The 7,900-nt window shown below is 41.2% G+C and overlaps 1 long non-coding RNA gene across 2 annotated transcripts; it reads right to left on the bottom strand.

Moving 5' to 3' along the window:
- Positions 1 to 2,302: 2,302 nt before the first annotated feature.
- Positions 2,303 to 3,305, bottom strand: LOC119308691. 2 transcript variants are annotated; one of them, XR_005150237.1, is made up of 4 exons: positions 3,174 to 3,305; positions 2,908 to 3,090; positions 2,649 to 2,739; positions 2,303 to 2,570 (listed from the first exon to the last, which is right to left on the bottom strand). It is a non-coding gene; the product is annotated as an uncharacterized LOC119308691 (long non-coding RNA). The 2 variants fall into 2 exon arrangements; XR_005150236.1 differs by having other exon boundaries at positions 2,649 to 3,090.
- Positions 3,306 to 7,900: the final 4,595 nt, after the last annotated feature.

Here is a 7,900-nt window from a genome sequence, read left to right as displayed (position 1 = left end):
TCGTTTTTTTTCTTCCTATGTTTCTGGGTTTATTTGTGAAAAAACTTCGTCGAAATCTATTAACATGGGATCTAATGTCAAATATCTCAACACGAGAAATCTAATTGTGAAAACGGTTCGTGATTTGGACGCACGGTTTAAAAGATAAAATATTTTAAATAAACGAATCTAAAAAAACTCCAAGGTTTCGACATGTGGTGCACACCATGTGCGCCATGTGTCGCAAGGAAGATGAAGAATGAACTTTATAAGGGGTACCCCTTAATTAGTGATTTCGCTATATCTCGCCTAACGCAAGACTAGCTTTTGGCTTGCCTGAAGCTTTCGGGTGGCCATACACTCTTGGCCCGGCCCATTTCGCTCGTTCATGTTTGTTCGCTCACTTGTTAACTGCATTATATGCGATTTTCTCTTTCTTTTTCTTTTGTCTTTCTTAGTTTTAGTTTTTGTTTGACTTTTCAGTTTTTCTTTGTTTTTCATCATTTTTTATTTATTTCTCAGTTTTGACTATTTTTCTGTGTTTTTATATTTTCTTTCTTGTTTTTCTTTATTTTCTTCTGTTTTCTTTGTTTTATCAGTTTCTTGCATTTTACTTACTTTTTAGCATATTTAATTATTTCTATGTTTTCCGTGCACATTATACATTTTTTATATGTTAGGAACATTTTTTATATACAAGTTTAACATTTTCCAAATATAGGTTTAACATTTTTTTTCAAATAAATTATTAATACTCCCTCCGTCCCATAATATAAGAATATTTTTTACAATAGTGCTAGTGTCAAAAACGTTCTTATATTATGAGACGGAGGGAGTATTTATCAATATTTTCTTATGACTACTATTTTCCATACACGTTGTACAATTTTTGTATACATCAGAAACATATATTATATGGATGTTTGTTATTTTTCCTTTAAATGATTAACATTTTTACATTTCCCTTTTTTGTCACATTTTCATACACGTTCTAAATTTTCCTTATACATGAATATTTTTTGTAGAAGAGAAAAAAAATTATACAAGTTTAACATTTTTTATACACTTAATTAACATTTTTGATATATATGTTTTGTTGCCCTACTTTTTTATACATGTTATACATTTTTGGTATACATTAGATACATTTTTTTACACAGGCTCACCATTTTCCGAATGCAGAATTAACATTTTTTAAACACACACACACACACACACATACACACACACACACACACACAATGTTTTTGAGCTATATACAAACGTAAAGAAAGCAAAAAACAAGGATGAAATGCCAAAAAAGGACGGAAAAAACAAGCGCTCAGGGTTGCGTTGCTCCCACGCACTGGGCCGGCACATCTGTTGCAGGTACTTGAAGCAAGGCGTGCCTGTGTCTCGTGTCAAGCGAGACATAGCGCAGTCCAAGCATCCTTTTATGGAAGCTTAGTATCTCTAAGTGATTGACGAATATCCAACAGCCTGTCCAGCAATGGGTTCTAACCACAACTTGGAGTCCCAATACTTCATATTCCTATGTACCACTTCCTCCATCTCATAATGTAGGACATTTTTTTACACTACATTATATGAATGAGAGAGTACTTCTTTCCACGGAATTGCAGTGTTCTCGTCACTCCACCTGCTCTCCATCCTCCCTCCAACTTTCCCTCCTAGCACTAGCTCGCTATGAGTGTTGGTTCCCATGTGTACATACCAAAGTCGATCGGTTATTTATATGCATGCACACATAGTCTTACAGATGCACAAGTAACTCGTACCTTAGTTAATGAATCGCCTACCAATCTATTACTCCTACTTCATATCTCACAACACTATCCCAACTATTTATTCGGAATAACATCCAGCTGGTGCATATATAAAATTATGCATATCCTAACTTGTTTGCTACAGCCATCGCCGGTGGCGGAGCTGGGAAGAAAAAATTGGGTGGGCCATCCTAGGGGAGAACACAAAAATAATAATTCTTAACTGCACTAATTCAACAGACTTACATGTGCTTGTGTAGTTCTGGTTGCTAGCGTAATAATATTGGACGTGTCTATCGAGTGGCTGTTGGCTCGCCAGCAATCCATGGCAGCCTCCCCATTAAGTATGTTTTTGTCTTAACCAAACTAGTAAGCTTGCACGTGCAAATGCACGTCTCGACTAATATTACATACAAACATATGTGAGAATTAACATAGATAGAAAGATATTGTGTTTGTACCAAAAGTATTACAAATCAAGAAAATACGTTAACGTAACATATTATGCATATAGCCCAAAAAATAGGTAATGTTGTTTCCGTCGCCATTTAAATTAAGCTAACTGTTTCCAACAAGAAAAAATTTAATCAAGGTAAGCTTCATGAACACCAAAACAAAGAAGTTCTTCTCATAGATATGCACACGAATGTTGGATGATGATAAAGCAATCCAGCAAATGTGTGTACCTTAACCTCAACATTCGTCAACCCCAATGATGGCTTTTGTTGCAGTGTTATAAGTAACCTTGTGCACGGAATAGCCGACATTCATCATCATCGTCATCATCATGGCAGGTTTCTTCCTCTTTGGTGGTGTCCGAGCATTCTACGAGAACACAATTATTGAAATCAAGTAAACATTATGAATGTGGTTAATATTATGCTATACGGAAAGACAATACACCTTCAAGTTCAGCAGCCTGCCCCACAGGCTCGGAAATTCCATGTGCATCGGAGTCCTTGGAAATGTTTACTTGAATGTGGTCAATATTATGCTATACGGAAAATCAAGTAAACATGGCTGTCAATGACGCAACCTCCTTGAAAATGTGTCAACACCACCCAGAAAGAGCGGAAAAGTTGTCAAATGGAGCAAGGCATCCGCAATATGAATATGAAGTGGCGAATGCATGAAAATACACAGGCAAAGAGCTGAAGATTACTTGGTGAGGGGATGTTTGATCCACCTGGCGCCTCAGGATTGTTGGATTGGTCAGATAATGGGACAGTATGGCATTTTCCCATCTTGTACACACACTTCTTACGCAACACAGCTTCTTTATCTTCTGCCTTTATCCCAACATATTGTTCTCTCATTCGCCGTTGTTTCTTCTGAGAAGATGTCTCTGACACAGATACATGGTTAGAATACTATATCTGTAAAATCAAAATGAGACAGTCAGTAAGGACTCGTGAGTCGTGAGTATACCTGTCATTTGGGCTGATCGAACTGAGTGTTTGACTGTTTGTACATGGCACATCCAGCAACGAAGGACCATGTGTTTCATGGACCTACTCATGGTCAATACTAACCAGAGATGCAGACTTCTTTTTTGAGTGGACCTCCCGGCGCTTTTGGTTGTATTCCGCTCTCTTGTGATCCGACATATGGACCCACCAATTTGGATCACTCTTTCGTTTTTGCTCCCACGAATCGTCGCCCGCTTGATTTGCATTCACATGAATATAGGCTTATTCATCGGCTCTTTAAACGGGCAACGTTCCCCTGATCATAACGGGGATGGAGGTGGATGATGATTCTCCTTCTATGTCATGTTTAAAGAAACAATGGATTAAAAAACAAATGGTGAACTTCTTTTATCATGCCAAGCACATAATGATGGTAAACCTCTTGACTAATTTATAATACACTTTGAATTTTGCAAGTTTTTTCTTAGTACTCTTTGATGTTCACAAGCTTTTTAGGACTCCCCCGTGGTATTTATATTTTGACAGCCATGTTAAGACGTTGTAAAACTCAAATCAAGCTCTATCCCTTAACAGGCTCAGTTTGGCATTCCGTTTGATTATAACAATTCAGCTTATGAAACCAGCTTTTGATGTTTGTTTGACCAACCATTAGTTGTGTGGCTATTTTCCCACAAGTGATTATTAAAATTGACATTTTTTTAAGAAACATACATCCTATAGTCTGTGGTAGACTTGAAGAAAGTTGCTACATGCAATCTGTACACACTTGAGGCAAGCATCTCAGAGAAAACTGAAAATGAAGCTTGAGGTCGCTGGGGGCGACCCCCACGGAGCAGCAGCGCCGGCATCCAGGGATCCCCTCCTCCGTCTCCCAGGCCAAGCACCTCCGAGCGACCAAAACGATGGCCCCTTGATCCAGATTCAAACCTGACATGATGAAGAAGAACGATACCAACTCTTGGTCTCCAGGACAAGGAAGTTTAGTTTTGCTCCTATACTTTCCTATGTACAACAACAATCAGTCTGTCTCTGCTGAATTCGAGTTTACGAATTCAGTCTGTGGGTTCTCTATCTAGTCCAGTCCAGTCCAACAAGACTTTATTTGATTTGTGTTAAGAGATTTGTGAGACTGGTGCTGTTAATGAGTGCATGCGCGCCGATACATTGCAAGCAAGCTCCTTGCTGGACCTAGTCAATTTCCACCTATGTGCTAAGCTGAATTAGCAAACTCATGTTATCTCTATTACTGCTAATTAAGTACCATTCATTTACATGGTGGACCTTTAGCTCTACAATTCTCAACAATTACAGCTAATCTAGTCTGAATAGAAAACAAAAGCATGAGTTTCTTCTAATTATTCTAATCTGTGGTTTACCAAAAGGGAAATCACATGAGTTTCTTATAATTATTGTAATCTGTAAACACTTCAAGCAGGCAAACATCTAACAAAAAAGTGAATATGAAGCTCATTGCAGTGGTTTTCCAAACGAAAAATCACATGAGTTTCTTCTAATTATTCAATCTGTACACACTTCAAGCAGGCAAAAATCTAACAGAAAACTGAATATGAAGCTCATTGCAGTGGTTTTCCAAAAGGAAATTCACATGAATTTCTTCTAATTATTCTGTTGGCCTATCCTTGGTGTTTCATGAAATCAGAATCATTTGCTTGCTATTGAGTATGAGGTACACCCAAGACCCAACTGAGGGTTTGATGTTAAGGTAAAGAAAAACCTGATAAAAATTTGCCAGCTTATTAGTGGCTAGGGCCTGAACGTGGTGGCGGTGGCAGCACCCGAGGAAGAGGAGAGCCGCCGGCGGTGAGCCCGTGGGGCAGGAGAGGAGGAGCGGTGGGCGCTCACCGCCATGGGAGAAACAGCCGACCCAGAGCAGAGCGGCCGGCGGCGAGCCCGTGGGGAAGCAAAAGAGGAGCGGCGGGAGGCGGCGGCATCCCCTCTGATCGAAAAAAAAGAGGAGGAGCGCCTAGCGGCGACGGCGACGGCGATCCGCGCTCCCGTCTGTGGGGAAGCAGAGAAGGAGCGGCAGGCGGGGCGTCTGTCGGGCAGCAGAGAAGGAGCGGCGGTCGGGAAGAGACCGGTGTTCCACGCTGGGCAGTGCGCGCCACGGTCTCAGGTCCGGCCAGACACGTTGGCCAGCGCCCGTTCCGCGCGTGTGATTGTTCCACGTTCGTCGTTCTCCCTCGCTGCATCAGCCCGCGCCTCGTCGGCCGGTCGAAGCGCGCCCTTGCCAGGCGCGAGGGCCGGCGGCGGAGGAGGCGGGGAGAGGGGCGGCGGCGGGGGGAGGCGCGCGGGGCGGCGGCGGAGGAGGCGGGCCGCAGGGGCGGCGGTGCGCGAGGAGGCGCGCGGGGCGGCGGCGGAGGAGGCGGGCCGCAGGGGCGGCGGTGCGCGGGGAGGCGGCGAAGGCGGGGCGGTTGGGGGCGCAGGGGTGAGGCTGCGAAGAGCCAGGGGAGCGGCCGTCGGGAGGGTCGTGGCCTCGTGGGTGAGGGAATCCGGACGTTTTTTTTTCATTCAAATCCTCCTGTTTAGCGGTAAGACGTGGTTAGTGGCTTGGTGTTAAACATGGAATGAATCTGGGACGTTAAATCTGAGAAAGGTACGGTGCAGATTGTCTGGATCTGCCCCTCTCTTCTTTTTATAGGGGTAGTAGATAAATTAGGAATTATTTTGTCCTCCTAGCAAAAAAAAAAGTCAAAGACTGTACTACGTGTTTAAACAAAACTGCAAAAGTACACATGCAAACATGTCTGAACACATTTAATTCAGATTTTAAAATTTTAGAAAAGCCGTAACTTTTGAAGCAAACATCAAAATTAAGATTCGATTTCGCCGCTGAAATACTCGCAATGTGCTCTTCGAAACTAGATCCTGCATGGATATGTTTCGATAAACTTCTTTTGTGCAATGTTTTTCCTGATTTGTGCAACTGGCTACTCCCTCCGTCCGGAAATACTTGTCCAAGGAATGGATGTATCTGTATGTTTTTTAGCTCTAGATACATCCATTTGTATCCATTTCTACGACAAGTATTTCTGGACGGAGGGAGTAGTTCTTAATGTGCAACTACCTAATAGTCGATGTGCAACTTTTTCTCTATCCATGGATGTGCAGTTTTCAATGATGACACCTCACCTCAAACTATTCACTATCAAGTGAGATGTGCAACTTCTACTGCCCCAGCCAACTGCTCAGCAGTCGATGTGCAACTTGTGTCCTCTAGTTGGAAGTGCAGTTTTCACTGTTTGCTACCTCGCTCAACTGCCAAGCAGTGGATGTGCAACTTCGAAAACTGTCCCACCCAACTACCTAACGGTTGATGTGCATGTGTAACTTTTCCCCGTACCGATGGATGTGTAGTTTCCATTGCTAGCACCCCTTCCCACCCACTCCAGCTAGTGAGATGTGCATCTTCAGGGTCTCATTTGTAGACAACTTTTCTCCACCCTCATGGTCTTATGGATGTGCATTTTTTCACCATTCAACAAATCCATGTCAGTGATATGTGCAACTTTATTTGTTGCCCTGGCCAACTGCCTAGCAGATTCTGTGCAACTACTTCTAATGCCCCTGCCAACTAAAACTACATATACACAAGTATGAAGGGAAATGAGTTGCCCATCAACTACTAAAGAGTTACCTGAAACAACAGAGTAAGTTGCACATATAGCTGCTAGGGGTAGGTGTGCATGGTACACTAGTAGATAAAGGGGCTTTTGTCCCGGTTGGTAAGGCCCTTTAGTCCCGGTTTTTGAACCGCGACTAAAGGGTCGTTACTAATGCCTCTCCCATTTAGTCCCGGTTCTTAAACGAACCTTTACGTTTTTTTTTGAATTTTTTTTGAATTTTTTTTTCATTTTTTTTTATTTTCAAATTTCTGAATTATTTTAACCTCTAAGCTCTAATCACCACCCCTCATCACTGCTTAATTTATCCCCTAATCTCTAATCACCCCTCATCATTCCAAATCATCTAACTTCCTGAACGGTCACCCATCCTCCCACTCCCCCAGCCTGAGCACGCTTAACTTCCGGGTTCTATTCTCCCTCGTTTCCAAGTCTGCACTTGTTGTTTTCCTGACAATAGTAAGATGTCAATCCTATTAACCTTCAGGAATTTTGCTTGAGCATGAAGTGACACATTTCACTGTTTGAGTTTGAAACTATTGTTTTAAAAAACAATAATTATTTAGTAACACTAATATTTCTTGAATAATTAGTTTGACCATTGTTTGACCATTGTTTGACCACAGTTTGACCACAGTTTGACCATTGTTTGACCACAGTTTGACCAGATTTGACCAAAATTCAAAATAACTGAATAATTATTTAGTAACACTAATATTGTAGAATAATTAGTTTGACCATTGTTTGACCACAGTTTGAAATTTTTTCGATTTTTTCCACTCTAGATCTAAAAAGGCCCGTAACTTTTTCTGTTAGGTTTTTGAGGATTTTGAAAATGTTTAACGGGGTTCCCCCCGTTAAATTTGGATGTAACTTTTCGAGTAGATGATTTTTCATATAAAAAACTTTTTCATCCGAGTTCGTATGCAAAAGTTATGCCCATTTTACTAAATTCTAGAGAGATTTTGCAAATAAAGTCAAAATTCATATTTGTAAATTTTCCCAACAACTAGACCATATATCACATGGGAAACATATTTTCTTTTATTTTTTTGACATTTTTATCATTTTCTTTTATTTTTTT

The sequence above is a fragment of the Triticum dicoccoides genome, chromosome 1B (genome assembly GCF_002162155.2).
Source record: "Triticum dicoccoides isolate Atlit2015 ecotype Zavitan chromosome 1B, WEW_v2.0, whole genome shotgun sequence".
NCBI classification, from domain to species: Eukaryota; Viridiplantae; Streptophyta; class Magnoliopsida; order Poales; family Poaceae; genus Triticum; species Triticum dicoccoides.
This window is presented reverse-complemented; position numbering and strand designations above follow the sequence as displayed.